General features: G+C 39.8%; 1 protein-coding gene across 1 annotated transcript in view; it reads right to left on the bottom strand.

Annotated features, from left to right (window-relative positions):
- LOC131439242 (uncharacterized) overlaps positions 1-24221 on the bottom strand; it is a 684657-nt gene that overhangs the window by 518232 nt on the left and 142204 nt on the right. The window lies entirely within an intron of this gene.

The raw sequence follows: 24221 nt of genomic DNA on the forward strand, positions 1-24221 counted from the left end.
CTTACAGCTTATAGATTCTATGAGCGTGTATAACTGCGAATGGTGGCAATCGTGGTGGAGCTGAACCTACAGCAGGAATAAAAAAAACTCGTCGTCGGATTGACCAACAACGCCACGCTCACCCGGGGCTAGCGAGCGGGGCGAACTTGGATTCACGTTTCGCGTTATGTTTGTGTCCGCCGCGATTTATTGGTCTTGTGTTTGTCCTTTTGCAACAACCGACGGCCGGACGACAACGGAACGTAACGGGAGTCGTAATGCATGACGGTGGTCATAATATACGACGTACGAACGACGACCGTCGGAATTCCAGGCGACGTCATAACACGTTTTAATGGGTAATTTGGGATTCCAGGATAGACAACAACAGCAGCAGCAGTCGTGAACCAGTCGTTGTCAATGTCACTGAGTGCCGCCAGCAAACAGCAAATCGATGGGCGATTGGGGAAATTTACGTTTTGTTTTTCTTTTTTCGAAACAGGTGAAGTTGAATTGAGTGCAAATTGTCCCCAAACAGCATGACTCTGGATCATTTCATAGGAAAGGTTCAACCTACAGAAACATGTTATTTGATTTGATAGTTTTCTAGACAGATTCTTGTTCCCAGGAAAACTATTCTCCATGGAATTGGGAATTTTCCACACAATGCATGCTAGATCTTTGATGATTATTTGGCCCGTAGCGAGTTGTGCAATGTTTACCCGCTGAAGAGCAAAATATGAATACTAGATTATTAATACCGTTTTTGTTTTTGAACCTACACGCGGGTGACTCTGACTCCGAGTAAAACGAACACGTGGTACGCGCCCTAAACAACAACTTATATAAAAATGAAAAAATAAACAAACTCGCATGGATGCGTGGTGCGACCCGAGGAAATGTTCAGAGCGAAACTACGCGATTGGAGTCCGATCTAGAGCGACCTCAACAAACAAACACATCAAAAGTTGTTTGGGTGACTCTGGGTCAGCTCTCGGGCTGCTCTGATCAATAAACGAGAACGGTATAAGAAAATCGTTTGACGCGCAACAAGCTTCTTTTTACTGAGCTTACGTGATCCATGTGCTTCACTATTTCGGACGATATGTTTAATTCAGTATAGGCACCAAATAAACAGCATACTTAGTCATTTTTCTTTATATAAACTGTGTTCAATGCCATCTGGTCAAATTGTTAACCCCCGAATGACACACGAAAACAATATACGGAATTTTACATACACATTACATTACATTAGCAGGGATATCAGTTGGTAAACGACTGGAAAATGTGTAATTCATTGAAATTGAATTGCAATGAATGGAAGAGAGAATATACCCCGAAACAATCGGCATAGACCCACGCGACGAAATAAGGACTAAAGCTTGCTTAATTTGGAATTGGAACAAACTTTTGCTCATATTGAGGCGCTCCTGGTGGACGGATTTGGAAGTTCTTGGCGCCCACGTGTCGGGAATTTTGTCAACTCCACCTATGATTTTTGACATTCCGCAAATCGACTGTACTTTGTGAACAATCAACATGGAAGCCGAAATAAGGGAAAAAATTGTGCACAGTTATTTGGAAAATCCATTGTGGTCTGCATCTAGGCTAGCTAAACAGCTGAAGTTGCCCAGAAATACCGTATGGCGCCGCGCCATTGGCGCGTTATCAAACGGTAGAGGGAAACTTTGACGACGATTCGAAAGCCTCAAGCCAACCGTCGGAGAGGAACTGTCGACCGAAAACTGCGTGGTAAGATTCTGTCGGACCGTGATTTGGCCAGAAAATTCGATGCTGCCCATAGTACCGTGAGGAGAACTCGACTCCAAGAAGGAATCAAGTCGTATCGAGCTAGCAAACAGCCAAATCGGACCATAAAACAGAATAGTTTGGTCAAAGTTCGTGCTCGGAAACTATATGACCAGGTGCTGACCAGGGCCGGTGAAAGAGGTGGGTACGGTGGGTAGTACTACCCACCTGAAAATTTCAAAGGTAGGTAATTAACCACCTGAAATCTCTAACTAAAAACAATGGTAATATAAGTATAATTCATGAATATCGAAGGTTTAAGAATAAGTATTATTTATAACAATAAGAATATTTTTAATGTAACTCGGAATATTAAATAAACCAAAATTATAGAACCCTAGTACTCAGCTAGTAGAGTAATGGTGTCAAGATATACAGCAGAATGGTAAGATGTGACAAGGATCATTTGAGTAAACAGAAATCTTTTAGTAACCTAACTTTACCTTTTTTCCAACTAGAGGAGACGAGCTTAGGCATCTGATCAATGAATCACTCGTGTAATGGAAAGTACCGATAAAAAAATTAAATTACTCAAAATCTTTTGACGTCCTTGTTTGCTATACCGAGGTGCAAGTTCAAAATACAGGAAATAAAACTGTACAAACAGTGGTTTGAACATTTACATCTCAACTATTTTTCAACTGATTTTCGATATCATTACACATACTTCTTGGATATATTTTTACGCAACGATTCGGGTAGATGAATCTATATATTTTAGATAATTGGTGATTCAAACTTCAATGTGTAACGAACCATGTCTAATTTTTCTTATTTCTCGAAACATTTTATCAGGATTTCCCCGGTTTTCATAAGATTTCTGCTCTTCAATGAGTACGTTCCTCTTTCGTAACATCACCATCACCGCCCACGGAAGACCGCTCCAGTCGATGACCAGCATGCGGACCACCCGCCGGGCCTTCGTAGAACAAGTAGTCGCTGGGAGCTAGGTTATAGAGAATATGGTGGGTGAGGAAACAGAACGAAGACCAATCCGTTCAATTTGGCCATTATTTTCATTGACTTGTGGCACGGAGCACTGTCTTGGTTAAAAATAGTTTTTTCGATGTCGCATTACAAACACATCAATAATTCAATGTAATAATCATTTTAGATGGTGCTTTCTTTTTCAATATAGTCAATACCTCGAGTATCTGAAAACTGACGCCATGATTGTTCCAGCTACCTGTTACATTTTGGACGACTTTCTCCTGATAAATGCTAATATGACTCCGGAGAAAAATGGTGGATCCAAGTTTCGTTCACTGTTTCATACAAACGAAGAAAATCCTTTTTACAGCTCTCTGGATCGTTAATGCATTGTTGATTTTGTTCGATTGGGAAATAACCTTTTATATGCCCAGATTTTCGCGTAAGATCATAAAAGTCCTTCCAGTTAATATCCTAACCATTTCAGCATATTTAATTTCACGAACTTCAATCTTGCGTTCATTCATCGCGATTATCAAAACTTGCTTGACTTTTTCTAACGATTGCATCATTTGGTCCCGTTTGAAATCAGAATACACACAAATCTTTATTTTCAATGGACCCGAGTGCGGGTAACACCTCTCAAGCCGTAGCTTTATCAGCATACAGAACTCGTTATATCCATATTTTCATAAGTGAACAAGTAACGCCACGGTGAGATCAAGGTGAAAATTTGACATCTGAAGGTTGGTTCATTCGAAAAATGAGGTAAGTTTGACATTTGGGCTAGTCTTGGGACTTTTTGAGCAATGTGTTATGCACATCAGCGACTGGACTGTTTATGGATTTGTTTTATGTGCCGTTCGCTTCGCACGAGACATATTTTGATCGAAAATCGGCAGGATGACATGCAAATTCAGCACCTTCCATCATCAGCCCCAACGAACTTAACGGTCAAAGTAGCTAAAATTCTCAAAGAATTAATTTCGAAAATTCGCACACACAAATAAGTTTATACGGAACAAGACAAGGCCACGGCCCTAATACTCAAAACAAATATTGGCAGTGATTTTGAATCTAGTTGGGGAGTCCTATGTCAACAGTTCGAATAACCCCACAGTAATTTCATGGCGTATTTAACCCTTAAATGTGCAATTCCATTTTAAAACAAAATACCGAAAACGCTTCAAAGTTCGTATTTTCACGTTTCCTGCAAATTAATGACGAAACAAAATATTATTAAAAAATCGAAAAACTACCCACCTGGGCTTAACATGTTTCACCGGCCCTGGTGCTGACCAAGTTCGACGGGTGTCTTCTGATGGACGATGAAAACCATGTCAAGGTTGACTTCGGGTAAATCCCAGGTCAAAAATTTCACCTGGCAACGGCTCGGGGGGATGTTCCAACCAAATTTAAATTTGTTTTTGCCAAAAAATTTGCAAGAAAATTTATGATTTGACTGGGCATTTGCAGCTGTGGCAAAAAAAAAAAACGAAAGTTTTCGTTACAAATAAGACAATGACTTCGGAACTATACCGAAAAGAGTGTCTTCAAATAGGAACTTTGCATCATTAACGTGCACTGCCCACACGAAGGGAGACCCGATGACTAGAAAAAAGCGTTCTACGTGCAGCTAGAACAAGCATATGACGACTGCCCATGCAGGGACGTAAAAATTGTCATCGGTGACATGAATCCTTAGGTAGGAAGGGAGGCAATGTACCGACCGGTAATCGGGCCGAACAGACTACATGCCGTATCGAACGGGAGCGGGTCATTTCCCCGAAAGTCGTTTCACCGAATGTCATTTCGCCGAAAATCGTCTCGCCAAAAGGGTAATTTCGCCGAAAGGGTCATTTCGCCGAAAGAGTCATTTCACCGAAAGGGTCATATCTCCTGTATGTTATGTCTCCTGTGTAACTGATGTTGGACGCGGCGGCCTCTTGCATACAAACCTGTAACCGCCTCGTTTGTCCGGTCTACTCAAAGCTAGGTTTCTTTGCTTTAGTTAAATCTGAACGAGCGGTAGCGAAGTCCGACAGCACATGAACCAAAACGATGTGGCGTAGCCGCATTAGATATTTTTTCATGTTCACTTAATAAACGGAAAATACCGCATACATTTGCCAGGTATATACACCTGTAAAAATGCTTTGATGCTTAGTAGCTAATAGTCTACAAGTTTTCTTGGGAACTTCGATCTGAGGTTCATGAATCGATCTTTATTCAAGAGTACAAGAATCATTATTTATTCAAGAAGTACAATTGTAGGTCAACAGAACGGGCGTTAACGCTATCTTTTTTCATTTGTCTTTATTTTAAATCAATTATAATTAGGATTTTAAGACGATTTCAGGATTCGGCGAAATGATCCTTTCGGCGAAATGGCATTCGGCGAAGTGGCCAATTCGGCGAAATGTCATTCGACGAAATAACCCTTTCGGCGAAATGGCTTTCGCGAAATGTCCCTGATCCGTATCGACCAACAACGGCTAACGATGTGTCAACTTTGCGGCCTCCCGAGAAATGGTAGTCAGAAGCACCTTCTTTCTCCGCAAGGATATCCACAAAGCTACCTGGCGATCACCTGACCAACAGACCGAAAACCAAAACGAACACGTTTTGATCGACGAAAAATTTTTCTCGGACATCAACAATGTTCGCAGCTACCGCTGTACGAATACAGATTCGGCCCACTACTTGGTGGCTATATGCCTGCGTTCAAAACTTTCGACGGTGGCTACCCAACGTCGAAACCGAACGTCGCGGTTTAACATCGCGCGGCTCCGGGATGCTGGAGTAGCCCAAGATTACGCGCAGTAGTTGGCAGTGGCACTACCAACGGAAGAGCAGCTTGGTGCAGCTACTCTTGAAGATGGCTGGAGAGACATCCGTTCTGCCATAGGTAGCACTGCATCAGCAGCGCTAGGTATGGCGGCTCCGAACGTAAGGAACAAATGGTTCGACGGCGAATGTGAACAGTTAGTGGCCGAGAAAAATGCAAAGTTTGGGCGAGCAAGCTGCAACACCGGACGAGAGCAAATGAGGAGCGATATAGACAGGCGTGAAACAGATTAAACTCGGTATACCGTCGAAAAAAGCGCCAACAGGAAGACCGAGATCGCGAAGCGATGGAACAGCTGTTCCGTGCTATTGACACAAGGAAGTTCTACGAGAAGGTGAACCGTTCGCGCAGAGGCCGAGGATCTTCTCACGAACAACTGGTTGCGGCAGTAACATATTTCGACGAGCATCTTAATGGCGATGTGGTGGAATACGAAAGTGTCGGCGCGGTAACGAACTTGGGAACGCGGGCGGTAGACGATAGACTGCTGGTCCCAGACCTCCAAGAAGTCGAGGAGGAGGTAAGCCGGTTGAAAAATAATAAGGCCACTGGCCAACTACCAAGCGAGCTACTAAAACACGGTGGTAATGCACTAGTGAAGCACTGCATTTATTATTCCGCTATCTCGTGGCCGATTCGATGCTTCAGTACCTAATTGGTTATTATTATTAATATCATTTATTTTACCCCGGCTTTAACCTTTTGGGGGCTTATCTAATTGATATATAATATCCTCTAGCGAACACGATTTGTAGCCTACGGAAAATAGTATCCATATACAATGACAAAGCGACTATCTAGTGAGCGAGCGCATATACTGCACAATCGAATCATTCCCTCGCTGGGCGATATACCTGCTCTGAAAGATACGGTATATTTGATGCATGACGCGAAACCTCCCTATGTCGACCGAAACAAAACAGCTACTGAACGAAATTCGAGGTGTGAATCAACGATCAAAACCGTAGGTAGTGTGAGAGGAATCAAGAGGATGACATTATTATGGTATGCTATGATTGGCTCATGAAAACATTGGTCGATTCAAACTTGTTTTTCAATGAAATATTAGATATTTAAACGATTTGCGATATATGTTTAAGTTAAATGTTTCCGAAACGATTGGCAGCTAAATTTAAAAAAAATCATAAATAAATGACTTAGTTATAAGCATTCAAAATTATGATAGAAAAATGTTACATGGCTAGTTTTGTATTTTTCAACTGACATCTGGCCCCGTATAGTTTAGAGTGAAGCATTTTTAATGTCAAAAGGTAACAAATGTTTTAATAAGACTGAGTCGATGACAAGAGAAAGGTATTCAGTTCGTGCTCGCATCTCAGCCAACGCAGTCGAAAATCGTTTGCGGTCGAAGCAAAAGAAACAAAGACAATACAGTGCAGTGAACAATAGAGTGTACGGAATGGTCAAATACGATTTAACAAAGCCTGAAACTTGGCCAACAAGGCCAAATTCAATTTGTATAGATTTCAAGCGTTGCAAAGTTAGACCAGCAGCAAATGAAATTGAAATCTTACTTAAAGAACGAATGCATCTAGACGCTAATAATGTAACTGAGATTCAATTCAACAAGGCGTCTAACTGTGTGTACATTATGTTTAAACGTGAAAGCGATGCAATTGCATTCGCTTCGGTTAACAACGAGGTGCACAGCGTTGAGTGTGACAACATTAAATACAAAATTCCTGTGCACATGGTGGACAATGCCATACAAGTACGCGTGCATGACCTTCCCCCGCAGTGCACCGAAGAGTATGTTCGGGAAAGTATGTCGCAGTACGGTGAAGTTCTTTCCATCGAAAGGGAAGTATGGCGGAATTTTTTTCCGGGTATCCGGAATGGCGTGCGAGTGGTACGTATGCAACTACGTAAAGCAATTCCATCTTACATCATTTTTAATCAAGACGGGAAACATCCGTGTAAATCGCTGATTACGTATGAAAATCAACTGGTTACATGTCAGTTTTGTGAACAACCTGCACACTACGGCAAACCTTGCACTGAAACTACGAAAACAAACAAAACAAACAAAAACAAGGACAACCGCTCAACAACGGAAACTAGTGAGTGCAGTGCTCCTGTTTCAAAATCACCTTCACCATCTAACCAAACAGCAACTGCAACCAATGTACAACAAGGCGCTTCTACAGTAACTAGCAACGAGATCAAGACTGCGAATAACAAGGAAAACGAAAAGAAGACGGAAATCAACAATGCCACCGATGCGTCAATGGACGACGAGACGAGCCACGAACTAAGTGCCCCTCAATCCTCGCAGGAGGGAAATGGAAGCTCCTCTCCCCCTAGAAAAAGGGTGACAACGAGATCGAATACAAAGAATTTTTTATTTAAAAAATCGGCTCAATCGGCCACGTAAAGCTTGTACGCAAATAGGCCTGAATAAAGATGTCTTTTAAATAAAAAAAAAAAAAAAGAGAAAGGTATTATCACACCACTAAGTGGATTAAACATAGTTTTTTTTACGAGTTTTTTTTAAATAATGTGATTTTAGTTCTAGAGATGCCAGATCTGCAGATTTGTCTGTAAATCGGGAGAAATCGGACATAGTGTTGTAGACATTTTGTGTTGTTGAAAATCAAGTTGCAGACTTTCAGTCAAAATTTACAGACTTTTGAAATTGTCGCGACCTTTTTTTTGCTCGTTAAGTCAGTTTAGCATCTCATACTTTATAGAGCAATTGCTACCAGCAAGACATACTTGCGAGCTGCAGATTTTTCTTCGGATATACAGACTTTTGCAACCCTGTTGATTCAACGGATCAAAGTTCGAAACTCCTTGAAAACGTACAAGAAACAGAAGGTGCCGAAAAAGTCCCTGGTACAACAAGTTCAGGCCAAAACAAGAACGCGAAAACTGTATAACCGGATTCTACAGAATAAAGACGGATGCATCCTAATCGACGACGAAACCTACGCCAAGGAAGACTCTCGAGCGCTGCCCGGACCGCAATATTATACGAAATCGGTGTATCAGGACCTGGACGACGCTGACACCACGGTTGCGATGGAAAAGTTTGGGCAGAAGGTGTTGGTCTGGCAAGCAATTTGTACCTGTGGTTTGCGGTCGTCGATTTTCTTCACGAAGGGCACAATTAACGCCAAGGTGTACGAGGAAGAATGTTTGAAGAGCAGAATGCTGCCACTGTACAGAAAGCATAAGGCTCCTCCTCTCTTCTGACCGGATTTGGCTTCAGCCCACTACGCCAACTCAGTTGTACAGTGGTTATCAAAAAATAATGTACAATTCGTGGAAAAAAGACATCAACCCACCGAAATGCCCGGATCTTCGGCCAATTGAAAGGTATTGGGCAATTTTTTTTTTTTCAGATATATTTTATTAAGGCACAATCTGTTAAAGTTTATGATGCCAAGGGCTTGTCCCTGTGGGTCCTCAGGAAACACTCTTGAAGATCCGGCGTGTGTCCCTCATCGATGGGAGTGGTTCTTCGTGGCGGTGATGATGGAAACATGGGAATAATTCTCGTGACATGGAAACATTTCAAAGGTTGCCGTATTCTTTTGTGGGTCCGCGGTAAACACCCCCGGGTTACGAGAATCCGGCGGGTGGCCCGCATGTTGACTGGGGCGGCTTTCCGTGTGCGTTTATAATGATGTTGCCGAAGAGAATGAAAAAAAAAAACAAAAACATGGGGAAGTAAATGTTGTGGAAAACGGAGTGGAAAAAAGGGTATGGGAGCGAATGACTAAAAACGACAAAGATCTAATTAGTTTACATCGAGATGGTGAAGAGACGGGGGAAGGGATTGCGAAAAAGTTAGTGACAGCAAGAAGATCTTGTTAGTTTCGATAGAGATGGTAGACAGTCAGGGGATCGGGAGAATCGAGCGGATGTTAGTGCCGAACCTGTAGGTGAAGATTATTCTTAACCTCGCCAAGGAAAGGAGAACTTTCTATGCCAGATGCAACGGATCACACTTGTATATTTATGTGTTTGAGGTACTTGTATATGAGCATCATATATGAAATATCCCGATTTGCCAACACATCTCGAACAGGTACATCAGGTGGTCTACCTCGGGCCCTGAGGGAGTCCTTCAATAAAAACCTGGCGTCAGTATACTCCACGCACGTCCACACGATATGCTCGATGTCCTGATAACCGTTACCACAAGCGCAGAGACCGCTCTCTGCGAGCCCAATACGCCGGAGATGCGCGTTGAATGTGTAGTGATTTGACATGAGCCGAGACATCACGCGAATGAAATCGCGACTCACGTTCATCCCCCTGAACCAAGGTTTCGTCGATACCCTAGGGATAATGGAATGCAGCCATCGTCCCAGTTCGCCATTGCTCCATGAAGTTTGCCAACTTTCGAGAGTTTTCTGACGAGAAATACTGAAAAATTCATTGAAGCAGATTGGTCTTTCATAAATATCACCTTCCAATGCGCCCAGTTTAGCCAATGAGTCTGCCTTTTCATTGCCCGGAATGGAACAATGCGAAGGGACCCAGACTAACGATATTGAATAAGACCGTCCAGCTAAAGTTCTCAAGTGTTCCCGTATTTTCCCCAGAAAATATGGGGGATACTTTCCTGGCTTCATTGCCCGGAGAGCTTCTATTGAGCTTAGACTGTCCGTGACGATGAAGTAATGGTCTTTGGGCAAGGTTTCAATGATCTCGAGGGTGTACTGAATGGCAGCTAATTCTGCGACGTAAACTGAAGCCGGATCACTGAGTTTGTACGAAGCGGTGATGTTCTGATTGAAGATACCGAAGCCTGTGGACTCGTTGATGTTTGATCCGTCAGTGTAAAACAATTTTTCACAGTTGACTGTTCTAAGTTTGTTATAAAAAATATTAGGGGCTACTTGAGGGCGTATGTGATCCGGAATTCCACGAATCTCTTCTTTCATGGATGTGTCGAAAAACACAGTAGAATCAGAAGTATCCAAGAAATGAGCACGGTTGGAAACAAACGAAGAAGGATTAATATTCTGAGCCATGTAATCAAAATACAAGGACATAAAACGGGTCTGAGAATTGAGCTCGACAAGCCTTTCGAAGTTTTCAATCACCATCGGATTCAAGATGTCGCATCGGATTAGCAAACGATATGAGAGATCCCAGAATCGATTTTTCAACGGTAAGACGCCCGCAAGCACTTCGAGACTCATCGTATGAGTCGACTGCATGCAACCTAAGGCAATACGCAAACAACGATACTGAATTCTTTCCAGTTTAATGAAATGGGTGTTCGCGGCGGATCGGAAACAGAAGCATGCATATTCCATTACGGACAATATCGTTGTTTGGTACAGCCTGATCAGGTCTCCTGGGTGGGCACCCCACCAAGTTCCGGTTATTGTACGAAGAAAATTGATTCTCTGTTGGCATTTTTGTTTCAGATACCTAATGTGACATCCCCAGGAGCCTTTGGAGTCGAACCAGACCCCGAGATATTTAAATGTGAAGACCTGAGCTATGGTTTCACCCCTGAGTTGAAGCTGTAATTGGGCTGGCTCTTGCTTCCATGAAAATACAACCAGCTCAGTTTTCTCCGTAGAGAATTCAATACCCATTTGAATAGCCCATGCGGATAAGTTGGCAAGAGTATCTTGTAACGGTCCTTGCAGATTGCCAGCTTTGGGTCCTATAATGGACACAACGCTGTCGTCGGCAAGTTGTCTTAGCGTGCAAGATGTGTTTATACATTTGTCGATGTCGTTTACGTAAAAATTGTATAAAAGGGGGCTTAAACATGAGCCCTGAGGAAGACCCATGTAACTGAATCGTATTGTCGACAAATCACCCTGTTCAAAATGCATGTGTTTCTCGAACAATAGATTATATAAAAAGTTATTCAAAACTGGTGAAAGACCATGCTGATGCAACTTCTCAGATAGAATTTTTATAGAAACTGAATCGAAAGCCCCCTTGATGTCAAGGAAAACAGATGCCATTTGTTCTTTACGAGCAAATGCCATTTGAATTTCGGTTGAGAGTAACACAAGACAATCGTTCGTTCCTTTGCCCCTGCGGAAACCGAATTGTGTATCTGAAAGTAAGCCATTAGTCTCGACCCAAGTATCTAAACGAAAGAGAATCATTTTTTCGAACAATTTCCGGATACAGGAAAGCATAGCAATCGGCCGATACGAATTGTGGTTAGAGACTGGTTTCCCTGGTTTTTGGATAGCGATAACTCTCACTTGTCTCCAGTCATGTGGCACAATATTACCCTCTAGCAACTTGTTGAATAAATTCAATAAGCGCCTTTTGGCAGAGACAGGCAAATTTTTCAACAAGTTGAATTTAATTCTGTCTAGCCCTGGAGCTTTATTGTTACACGACAAGAGCGCAAGTGAGAACTCCATCATCGTAAACGGTGTTTCGTTTATGTTCGATGTCGCGACGCGGGTGATCTTCTCTTCCGGAACAGAGTCGGGGCATACCTTTTTCGCGAAGTCGAATATCCAGCGATTTGAATATTCCTTACATTCATTCGTATTATTTCGATTGCGCATTCGTCGGGCGGTGTTCCAAAGAGTGCTCATTGATGTTTCTTTTGTTAGTCCATCCACGAATCGACGCCAGTAACCACGTTTTTTAGCTTTAATCAAACTTTTCATTTTAATTTCTAGCGCCGCGTATTCGCGATAATTATCCGGTGTTCCATATTTCCTAAAATTTTTATACGCTGAAAACTTTTCTGCGTTAAGTTCTGAGCACTCTTTGTCCCACCATGGGTTTGGAGTACGAATGTTAGTTTTTGTGCCAGGTACACGTTTCGTCTGAGCTTGAATCGCGGTTTCGAGTATTAGGCCAGCCAAAAACGTGTATTCATCGTTCGGAGGAAGCTCTTGAGTAAATTCGATCTTCTCGGATATCGAGGACGCGTAGCTTTTCCAATCAATGTTTCGTGTGAGGTCATACGAAACATTGATTGTCTCCGATGGTCTTAAACCGCTGTTGATTGAAATTACGATAGGCAGGTGATCGCTACCGTGAGGATCATTGATCACATTCCACTTGCAATCTAATCGTAGCGAAGTCGAGCAAAGGGATAAATCCAGCGCACTTGGCCTTGCTGGTGGTGCAGGAATCCGTGTCATTTCTCCCGTATTCAAAATTGTCATATTGAAGTTGTCGCAGATATCATGGATCATAGTTGATCTATTGTCATCAAGAAGACAACCCCATCCCACACCATGTGAGTTAAAGTCTCCTAAAACTAACGTAGGTGCAGGAAAGAGTTCTATGATATCACAAAGCCGTCGGTGCCCGACCGAGGTTCTAGGAGGAATATATATAGAAGCAATGCAAAGATCTTTACCTTTGATTCTAGCTTGACATGCGACTACTTCAATGCCTGGAGTCAGAGGGAGGTTAATTCTATAGAACGAATAGCACTTTCTGATCCCTAAAAGTACTCCTCCGTAGGGGTTTTCTCGATCCAAGCGTATTATATTAAAATCGTGGAAGGTAAGGGGTACCTGAGAAGTTAACCAAGTTTCGCATAATGCAAATGCATCACATTGTAGGTTTCTTATTAGCATTTTGAAGGAATCTATTTTAGAGATAATACTTCTACTGTTCCACTGTAAAACAGTAATCGAATCCATGACCTCGTTCGAAAAATTAGCCATCGAAGGATACGATTGCTGAAAGAAGGGGCCATTTTGCAGTCAACTGCATCAAAAACGTTTTAACTACTGGAATAAAAGTCATCAAAAGACTCTTAAGGGGGTCAGATATGTTGAAGGTAGAGAATATGAAGTCCACAATGTCAGTGAATTTTACAAGTCCAGCACATGGTATGTTCTTTGGCTCCTTGGGAGTTTTTGGTGTCCCCGGAAGTGCTGGGTATTCTTTTTCGCATTGTAGGTCTCCGGAACTAGGAGCTTTTGGCTTTGTATTTTTGTTTTTTCCACCAGCACTCCCTGTTGATGTTATTTTTGGAGGGCCCTTAAGAGATACCTTCGAACCCTTGCTAGGAAGCTTAGGAGATGATATGTTTCTCCTTTTCCTAGAACTTTGAGGGACAGTTGAAGATGTACCTTCGATAGGATCATCAGAGTCGCACTCGTCCGTTGACAAGCAAGTGTAGAGATTTGTTGATTGTCTCGGTGGTGTAACATTTTTCAGTATTTCTGCGAAAGAGCGCTGTGAGCGTTGCTTGAGGGATTGCTTCAAGTGATCTCCTCGTAATTTATACGTTGGACATGCTGGGAGATCATGCGGACCTGTGTTACAGTAAAGACACTTTTCAATGTTTTTTTCACAAGTGCCACTCGCATGACTCCCTCCGCACTTCGAACAGCGGGGCCGATTTCCACAATGGGAAGCTGTGTGTCCTAGCTGTTGACAACTAGTGCAATTCATTACCCGTGGTACGAAAAGTCGTACAGGCAGACGAACCCTGTCCAGGAGAACGAATTTCGGCAAAGCCGAGCCGGAGAAGGTCACCCGATACGAGTCCGAGTGGGGATAAGACTTTGTCCCATCCGCGGCGATCGATACTGAATGCAAACGTTTGCAGTCCAGTATCTTGACATTCTTAAGCAAGGGATCTTTAAAACATCCAACCCCATGTTTGAGAATGTCCTCGCATGTCAGACTTGGATCTGTGATCACTCCGTCTATCTCGACTTCGCGAGCTGGTATGTAAACACGGTAGTCCCGCGTAAAGTGCTTGTTTCGAGCGATCTCATTAGCCTGCTTCAAACTGGTTAACGAGACCCTGAGCTTATCCGAGCGAACTTTCAATATATTTTGCACGGTTGTATATTGTGACGTCAGGTCTTTAGAAATTTGCAATAAATTAAGTGGTTTTTCTATGGTCCGGAAATAAACCACATAAAGGCCAGCCGGGATCGAGGGTTCATCGGGATACTGTTTAACTCGGGTAGTCTTATTGTTTGGAGCAGATTTTGAATCTGTCTCCATTGTATCAGCGGGGGGAAGGGTACTATCAGAAGGACTTGTCATAGCGCGGCTGATTATCCGCGCGAATTATAGGGGGTAATCAGAGTAGAGATATACGATAAAAAGTAATGAAGGGAAAAAAAACACTATACTCAACGGATAATTTGTGGCAAAACTCGGCCGCTGGGGCCACAAGTTGATTAGTTGTGCCTCCGTGTGCAAAAAACCTCTGAGAGGAAAAAGCACCGGTCCACTGTTTCACTTTAAATGTCTGATCCAAACGTCCAAGCAGCACTAGCCTACGGCACTTGCCACGCCGTCAACAACGATGGGTAATTGCACGAGACTTTCCAATATTTTATGAACAAACGAAAAAATGACACGTGAAGAAAATTTTCCTGACTGTTCAAGCACCAAGCCTACTGAGCAATGACCAGGACCTGGACGACGCTGACACCATGGTGGCGATGGGAAAGTTTGGGCAGAAGGTTGGCAGGAAGTGTTGGTCTGGTAAGCAATTTGTACCTGTGGTTTGCGGTCGACGATTTTTAACAATTAACGCCTTGGTGTACGAGGAAGAATGTTTGAAGAAGAGAATGCTGCCACTGTACAGAAAGCATAAGGCTCCTCCTCTCTTCTGGCCGGATTTGGCTTCAGCCCACTACGCCAACTCTGTTCTACAGTGGTTGTCAAAAACCAATGTACAATTCGTGGAAAAGGACATCAACAGACATAACTGCCTGGATCTTCGGCCAATTGAAAGGTATTGGGCAATTGTCAAGCGGCACTTTCGGAAGGAAGGTACAGTGTCCCAAAACATGCAGGAGTTCAAAAAACTGGACAGCTGCCACCAGGAAAGTCACAAAAGTAACTGTGCAGAATTTAATGAAGAATGTCAAGTCCAAAGTGCGAGCGTTTCACAGAAACTAGGATTTTCTTCAATATAATCAGTGAAATGCATAAAAATGTAATTTTTCTACAATATATCGAAAACTGATGTGAAAATATGTTTTTTTTCGCTTTTTTATTCAATAATCAATGTTGCTAAGCAAGGATGGCTTTTATCGTATCAAAGAATGCTCACTCTTAATTCTTTACACGAATGAATCAGTGCCATCAAAAAGAGACTAATATCATCGCAACAAACAAACACCCGGCATGGCTCATTTAACATAGAATAGACACCAGTGCGAGAGCGAATTTTTTTCGATGACATTTCTGAGAATCAAAGGTTAGCACGCTGCTGTGGGGATCCTCTCTGAAGCAACAAACGGTCGCTTATTCTCGTTTCGCGATCCGATTCTGTATGGGCAGTGGATAATTGCGATAGAATCATTTTACTATTGCCGCTTACTCTAACTATGTGCTTATAACCTTTGTATAATTTGTGTATATGAAAATGTATGTGAATGCTCCACACAAGGGTTTTGAAATATTGCAACCTAGTATGAGAAACATCAAGTTGAACCATCGATTCGATTTTCTGCGATAATTGTCAACTTGCGATCCTCTCTTGGGAAATTCCACACAGCAACGATCATTATCAGACTGTATTTTTTTTTCAAGGTCCGTGAAATACTCAGAGTATAAAGTGGAGCGAAGAAATGTAGAAAAATTCTCTCGCGGTTCATGCATTGAATGACTCGAGTTCTTATAGGATCTTCTACCGGATTGAAAATGTTGTATACAATATAGAGAGCAATATAGCAGCTTCTGTCAAATTTTCGGCAATCACCAACACTGTTGCTAAGTACATTTCGATACACTCCTTAGTCAACCGTGCAGATATTTACTTTTCTACTTAAGGGGTTACACCACTGTAGAAAAAAACGAGAAGGACTTTTTTGGGGAATTATTTAGGGATCTAAAAAAATGAAGTAATCCAAATTTTGTATAAAGCACTTTTTAATATGTATATTTAAGTACAATAAAATTACCAGTTTTAAAAATTGAAAAACAAAATGGCGGCATTTCCGTGAAAGTGCTGCATTTTGACGGCCGGAAACATAAGTCAAGTAAATCTTGACCAATCGATTCAAAAATTTTACAGAATATTCTCGATAGTTATCTCCATAGAGGTACGTAGGATTTTTTTTAAAATAATTGATTTTCTGTAAAATAGCAACCCTTTGAAAATAAAACCGCTTTTCTCATCACAGAATTATTCATAAAAAAAATATTCACAATTTTCAAAAACCCCTACGTACCTCTTAGGAGATAACTATCGAGAATATTCTGTAAAATTTTTGAATCGATCGGTCAAGATTTACCTGAATTACACAGCAAAAAATTATGAAATTTACAGGTGACATAAATCCATATATGACACAATTCAGAAGAACGTAATTTGTAAAATGATTGCATTTCACAAGAATGATTTAAATGTACGTCAAACATACCACACTTTTAAAGCAGACGTGTAAACTTACATGTTTCAGCAGTTATAAATATATCGAAATGCATTAAACTTGTGTTCGATTACCTGTAAAATTGAATAATTTTTGATGCTCGAATATGTCGGTCTCAGAAGACTTAAATTTACACGATTTTTTCTAGGTGTGTAGATTCAAAAACATAATTTCAGACAAGACGAAGTTAGACGGGTTAGCTAGTTATACGATAATTTCGGAATAGGAATTGAAACCAAAATCGAAACATTTATCAATGTTTTCCTCCATTTGCTGTCAATATAAGATTCACCCTTATTTGAAAAACAACTGATATTATGTTCGTTTGATTTACACAGAAACAAAATATGAAATTTACAGGTGATGAAAATCCACATATGACACAATTCATAAGGACGTAATCCGTGAAACGACTGAATTTTACAAGAATGATTTAAATATACGTCAAACATACCTAGCCCCTAAGGCAAACGTGTAAATTTACATGTTTTAGAACCTAAAAATATGTCAGAAGGCATCAAATATAAGTTAGATTTACTGTAATATTGAGTCATTTTTGACGCTCATATATGTCGGTCTCAGAAGACGTAAGTTTACACGATTATTTCTTGGTGTGTATGTTTCCGGCCAGCTCTAAAAACGTGGTTCTGGGATAAGTATAAGTATAAGTATAATATTCGGAGTCTCGCGGTAAAATACGAGATTAAGACGTTTAGAATTTTTTCCCTCTTTTCATCTTTTGGAATATTATTTTTAGGATCATACATTACCTATTTCAATGAAAAAAATTCCGATTTTTCGAAAATTCTACAGTGGTGTAACCCCTTAATCAGTAAATAACGGGAGAATGAAATGTTGCTCATTTCACGAGAACATCAAACATCGATACTATTTTCTTTAATGCGTATTAATTCCGAACATTTATTTTTGAGTTCTTTTCAGATTATTTAATGCTACTTAAAATTGTGTCATAAACTTCTGAGCATATTATCCATGACCAAGAGGAAAAATTATGGAAAGGAGACCTAATTAGTGAGAAAATATTTAGTGGCTCTTCAAAAACCTTGATATTCAATAAATCGTAATTTATTACTCTTCCGACTCAAAACGTTGCCGACTCCATGGCTTAGGTCGAAGATTATGACACTAAATTTTCTAATGAAAAATTTTTTTTTAAATACAAGCACAATCTTGTTGCTTTGCGCGTCCACTGGAAAATGGCGGATTAGTCCCGACGAAGCAGCCTTGTTCAATGATATGCCATCGCGCCAGTGTGCCACTTATGAAAAGGTGCGAAAATCGCATTAATTAGGAAAATATTCCAACCATAATAATTCTGTTTGATGCGACACATTGTGTAAATATTTATCCCGGTGGCCTCCCCAAGAGCATGGCGGGATAAAGCTCAAGAATATTGCAGGTAGTTTCATGTCATGATCAACAGTCGCACTCCTCCGTGAAAAGTTTATGTGCTGTGACGAGAAATCGATATTTCATCCCTCAGGAATATAAATAGATTTACAGCCATTCATAGTATGTTTCTCAACCAGTTTTGATGTATAAAACGCTTCATATAATCATGGAACTCTGAAATGGTCAAAGCGGTCAGAACAAATTCAAAAGTAATGCCACTGTCTTTTGGGTTAGTTTTAGATCTAGTTAGTTTATTTTATTGATGTTTTGGTTATTGAATTGAAAAAAATCACTTCTTCACTTCCAGTTTGGAGGTGCATGGAAGGAACAGTTAAATTTTTTTTTTCATTTTGCGTAGGCGAACTGAGTTGGGCTGTGTCATGAAGCTACATAATCATGTTTTGTTTTACACCCAGGCGTGTCCCTCACCTATGAGAATAACTTGTTCTAGGCATCTATGGCAGAAAAAAATGATGTTTTCTGACATTAACATTTCAAGAAGAGCGCACCGCTCAGCGCAACACAAAATTCGTGGCCTTTGGGAATTCTTAAACTATGAGCGTGAAACTACCTATGAACGTGTTTCTCATAACCAGAACAGAACCAGGAGCCACAATATAAAACTTGAACCGAACGAGACTATCTAATTTTTAAAATACTCTGAGAACTTTTTCTACGCGGTTAATTTTTATGCGTTTTTTTGACACGACGGTTTTTATGCGAATTTTCAAAGTTATCCGGTTTTTTTGTTTTACTTTTACTACAATTATCCAATGATAGTTCTTATAAAAATACGTATATAACAGTTCATTATTCATACTCCGGAAAATTTGCTGGCTTTATTCGCACTCGCCCTGCAATTGATTCAATATTGAACTGAATTTTTGATACTGAAATTGGAACTGAGCTCTGTACCTGAACCAACTGGAATGATGACATTGCTTTACTTCCTGCTCAGTCAACTGCGCATGCTACAATGAACGAAATATATATTTTTACTTTTTTTTTTGCATAAATGTCGAGAAAATGTTTCTGGTATCATATAATACCGCTACCAAACTTGTTATATTTATTCCAGTTGTCGAAATTTTAAATTTTAGAGAGGGCAAAAAGTTTATTTCCCTTTCCTTCTTTGCCTTAAGAAAAGTAACAAGTTCTTGCATCGAAGGTCGCCCATTGCATTGCACAATTCTTCGAAGCCTTTGAACAAACAAACAAACTATGAAAAGAACGAACTCTGGAGAACTAGTTCTTTCAATAGAACTCTACATCACTGAACGGTTCTCTGAAATGAACTGTTTCGTCCATCTCTAGTGTGTATGCAACAAAAATGTGCACTCACTTTTCTCGGAGATGGCTGAACCGATTTTCACAAATTCAAAAAAAAGGTCTTATAGTCCCATAGCCTGTTGGTGAATTTCATTTGGATCCGACTTCCGGTTCCGGAGTTATAGTGTAATATGTGAAAATAAAGTATAAAACATACACTGGATTTTCTCAAAAAGGGCTTGACCGATTTTAACAAACTGATATTCAAACGAAAGGTAATCACTTCTTCAATTTTCTAGAACATTTCATTCAGATCTGACTCGGAACTAGAGTACTATAAGCGGAAAATTTCCAATTTCATAAACGATGGCAAACACAAGTACAAACACCATTTAACTGACTGATAAATTCTTCTAGTTTGCAGAACTCATTGGTTTGTAGGCATATAAACAAAATTCGGCACTAAAAACAGCTGATTACTTACTAACTTTCCTCAGATAAAGTGTCAAACTACTTCCGGCTGTCCTGGTTCCCGATTTCCGATTCCGGAAGCATCAAAAAGTAGAAGGTGTTACAATCCCGAATTCGGCTATTCGAGGACCGAAATTAGGTTTCGTAAATATTGAGGATAGTGGCCAAAAGCTGCAAAAAGGATCTACCTCACTTTTCTTCAAGATGGCCAAATCAATTTTCACAAACTTATATACGTATACAAAGGAAAAGGATTACAGTTTCATACAGAACTCCTGAATTCGTTATAGATAATACTCCTAAGGAGTGTATCGAAAATAAGCTATCCACAAATTTTTCGTCCATATTATGATAAAAAACGATATTTTATTCAAACTAAAAATGTATCCTTTATTGTACGAGGTTAAACTCGCCTCTTTATACGATGGATCATTCCGACATTCGTTCCTGCTTTTTTGGTCAAATCACGTATTGACATTGATTTGTTCTTCATGATTAAAAATATCACAGCAATTTTTAATAAATTTACCGAAATTAGCAAATTAAATACGGCGATCAATTTAAAGGACGTATCGATAGAGTTGACTCCTTTCCACAGGGAACATTGGTGCTAGGATATAGATATACAGAAAATCCCCGCCTTGATAAAAATATGCGATGCTGGAGCGTTATAATCCTGGATGGATTGAGAGTCCGAAACCCATCTAACTGATGAAGCTGGTAGCTCAACTTCTATGCCAATATTTGGTTGCATATTTTTCTCAGGTTTTATCACCTTGCAGGTTAATTTCTTCATCATACGAAGAAATTCTCTTATGTAATCTGTAATAATGATCAACGTTTCAAATAAGGAATGAATCATTCTCTATTTTTAATTATATCTGCTTACCATCCGAAACTTCTTTTAAAGTATGCTGATTGTGCATGAGACCCTTCGCGAATACTTTTTTAGTCAACTTCCTGATTGAATCTGATAGCATTGAAACTGGTTTGAGGCTCATCCATTTTTTCAAACTTTTATTATTCAACTTTTACAAATTGCAAACACCGTGACATCACAGTAAAGTGCGGTGGCAAAAAGGTTACTAATAACATACACTACAAAATTTTAATGAACATAAGACAGTTTTCCCAATCAGTACACTGAACCAAACAACTCTAAATATATGGAATATTTCTCGATATGCACTGCACGAAAAAATAAGCTGTTAATACGGTTCAGAATCGCAATCTTATGCTAACTCGGATTAGAACATTTGTTTTTATAAAAATCCCTATTTATATAAATATGTGTGAAATGTGCAAGCAGAACTAAACAAATTAATATTAATGTTAGTTCCAGAATTTCACCAACATTTCCGAATTATGTACTACAATTTCTTGATTTTAAAAAGTACGGTTACACTGATATAAATATACAATATCAGGTTGTTTAATAAATAAATAAATGCTTAAAAAAAACAATTTAGTATATGAATGAACCGTAATTTGCGTCAACGAGAGCTATCAATTGAAGTAAAAGTAATAAGTATAACTTGTTCTTTTACTTACTGTATTGTACTTATCATAGTATTTACTAACATTTTTCCAGTGCTAAACAATCTTTCTATTTGTCGAATTTTGGAATAGTTCATCTGTTGAAAGAAATCCAATTACTTTTTAAAAAATGAATATCGAAATTTCAAATTTTGACTAAAATTTTAAACTTTTCACAAAACAGTTCACAGCAAGTTGCAGATCGCTTAGTGCAGAGATGGCATTTCACCAGAGTGATACACGCTAGAGTCAGATTTTTGCCACATCGAGGATGCAAAAAACGAAGCACCGCACAAAGAGGAAAGCGCACTTCTTCTCAGTGTCGAATAGACAGCATTTGAGTGTGTGCTTGAGGTTAAAGCAGCTGGCGCGAGTGAAACACATTCTCTTCGCATGAATCGCTCACACGCGCTCTCGTCTACACTTCTGTGAACTTCAATTAATAGAGAGTAGATCTGGCCTTGCTATGAAAAATTTGCAAGGAGCACCGAAAATTTTACGATAAATTGTTTTATTTTGCTGATTTTGCGTGTCCACGCTTCATCTACGAAAACCATACAGCAGAGTGCTCACCGGCGTGTACACCTCTGTGAAAGTATCTGCATCCACCTCAGAGAATTCATTAGCTAATGCTCTAGCACTTTAGTGCGATTCAGTGGAAGAGGTAAAAGGAAATAAACAAACGCACTCATGATGCGTGCACACTTTACACAACAGTGGTGTATAAATGTGAAAGAGAAGAGCTCTCGTTGAAGGTGTCAGTGCGAGGGGAGAAATTTTGCTTGCTCTTCGTCACACAGAGGAGATAGACATCTCTGGCTTAGTGTATGCACTTTTAATTTATAGACAATTTAGAAAAATAACAATTTTCTTTTTCACTCTAACTTTCCCTGAGAGAAAAGATAATGTGCAGCTAATTGAAATTCAATGTCATGAACGCAATGAAAAAATATCGCAATCAAAATAACTTGTAAAACACCGTTCATTTCATTTTAATTTTGTTCTATATATCAGAGGTGATCTGCCAAACATTGCCCTCATAGCCTATAGGTTTCGTCTTTTCAGTACTATTCATAACATTCACGATCAAAATTAAATACTACTTCATAACTCTTGAAAGTGAAGTCGATAGGTCTTAAAGTGCGTAAATCTGCATGATTTATTGGCGATATTTACTTTCGTCAGATAAAATACATTTAAATATAAAAATGTTCACACCTCTATGTAGGCATCATGCTCAGTTATTTTTGACATTTCACTGCACGCGTTGCACGCGAAACGCAAACTATTAAACATGACTAAGTTAATAGCCTCTTCCGTCACGAGATAGTGTTACTGTGATGTCTTTTTCGATTTGTATTGAATTCGTTAAAGTGATCTATATTGATATATAATATATTTGCATTTACACACCGCTTTTAAAAAATCTCAAGCCGCTAGAAACTTTATAATCCTTAATGAGTTGAATTTTACCCATTTTTTTGTGTGGGGCAGCAATTAGGTTTTACACGAACATGAGACAACCTCACAAAATGAACAGAATGAACTTTTTTTGACAGCTACCGTGTGTTTGTTTACAGTTTAAAAATTTATCAGAGGTTCATCGTTTGAATTTAAAAATTGCCTCATACTAAAAGTATTTATACAAATATCGCCCCTTGATGCGGGAAATGCATACAGGGCAATCGTTTTAGTTCTTTTCATTGTGGAACACGTTTTCAAAAGGTACTTTTTCGTAATTTTTCAATTTTTAATTTGCAGTCGCAAAACAAAACAAACACACGGCAGCTGTCGAAGATGAACTTGATTTATCGGTAGTTCATTTGTGTCGTCATCGTGTAAAACCTAATACTGAGAAGAATTTTCTTTATCCGATTTCCCCAATTGGAAAAGTACAGTTTGACCAGCCGCTACCTAATTTTGGGTCAAAACCTACCCAAAATCAACTGAAGTGCATCTGCCCAATTTTGGGTAACGAGTGATGACCTCAAAATTTAGGTAAATGTAAGTTTAGTACAAGTGTTAGGCCATAACAATGCACGCTACCAATTTTTGCCGAGGAACTCAAAGTTTGAGTAGATAACGACCTAATTTTGGGTAACTTATGAAAGAGCTCGACAATGAGTGATTTCTCCTCAAAAAGTAGGTAAAAATGATTTTCAGTATACCTACCTACCTTTCAACAGCTAAAACTTATTCAAAATCTGGGTATATATGGTAGTCATTAATCAGTATTTTCATTTAACCGTGTAGTGAACACAGGTTATTGTCAGGGATGCCAGGTTCATAGATTAATCTGTGTTTCACAGATTTTCAGATTTAAAAAATGGCACAGCTTTCGCAGATTTCTGAAAATGATCACAGATTTTCACAGATTTTTGAAAATCTATTACAGTTTAGCACCAAAACGTACAGAGCGGCTGGAAATAGTGAGACCTTTGTTTTATTTTTACTCACCGAAATGATTCTGCTCAGCTATCATGGTACGGGAAACGTGCACAGATTTTACACAGACAGGTTTTTGGCTTGATGACAGAATTTTGAAAAAATGATAGAATTTCAAGCGGTGGTTCAGAATTATTTCGCAACCTGTAATTGTTGAACTTTTACGGGATTTGTGTGGCAAA

Source organism: Malaya genurostris, chromosome 1, assembly GCF_030247185.1.
Source record: "Malaya genurostris strain Urasoe2022 chromosome 1, Malgen_1.1, whole genome shotgun sequence".
Taxonomy (NCBI): Eukaryota; Metazoa; Arthropoda; class Insecta; order Diptera; family Culicidae; genus Malaya; species Malaya genurostris.